The sequence below is a fragment of the Dioscorea cayenensis genome, chromosome 5 (genome assembly GCF_009730915.1).
Source record: "Dioscorea cayenensis subsp. rotundata cultivar TDr96_F1 chromosome 5, TDr96_F1_v2_PseudoChromosome.rev07_lg8_w22 25.fasta, whole genome shotgun sequence".
NCBI lineage: Eukaryota > Viridiplantae > Streptophyta > Magnoliopsida > Dioscoreales > Dioscoreaceae > Dioscorea > Dioscorea cayenensis.
Window position 1 is genome coordinate 9,678,230 of NC_052475.1, and position 872 is coordinate 9,679,101.

An 872-nucleotide genomic window follows, 5' to 3' on the forward strand; every position below is an offset into this window, starting at 1 on the left:
ACTTCTTCTATTGTTGTGTTCTGTGGTTCTGATGCATGGAGGAGTTGTGTTCCCAATTTATGCCTATGATGCTTCTACTACATCTTTTTCTTTGTTGTTCAAAGTGGAAGACCTCTTGCAGTAACAACAAGAATTGTAACCTCAGTTGTTACTTCAAAGCCCGCCAGACATCGCACGCTTGCTCGGCAGACATCGCCGGACATTGCTGGACATGAAGCAGTGATACTAATGATCTCACACTCATGTGAAGCACAGTAAAAAACTAGGGCTAAATGTAATCCCGGCTTCGATGATGAAGAAGATGCCTACGTGGCAGCCGACGTGGATCATTTCTCACTGATGTGGGTAAGTTGTTGACGTGGAAGGCTCCAGGATAGCCTTTTACATGGAAAGTAGGGGTCCACGCAAGCAATCCGGCTACCACGTCATAAGTTTCTCACCGGAAAGGGCCAAGTGCTCAATCGGTGAAAGAGAATAGAAACTTAGTGCTCACTTTAGTACGAACTGAAGGTTAGTGCTCAAAGTGAGATTTGACCAAAAGTTAGTACCCAACCAAGAAAATTACCCATTGTAAAGTAAAATAAACGAATGGAGTAAGCTGCATTAAATGAAAAGTAAACTGCTAGAAAAAGGAGGGACTGCCTGGCAAATTCAAATGTCAGAGGGTCTAGGATGTTTTAAAACTTTCAAGGAGTCATAATTAATTTTCCCTTGATGTTTTTATAAATTGAAATTTTTATAAATCTTCATGTTAAAATAAAATTTATAATTAATTTTTTAATAATTTGTTAATTAATTATAATAAAAAATTATAAAGCGATATAAATACTAGAGGCCTATATGATATCTATCTACTAAAACTATAATGCGTG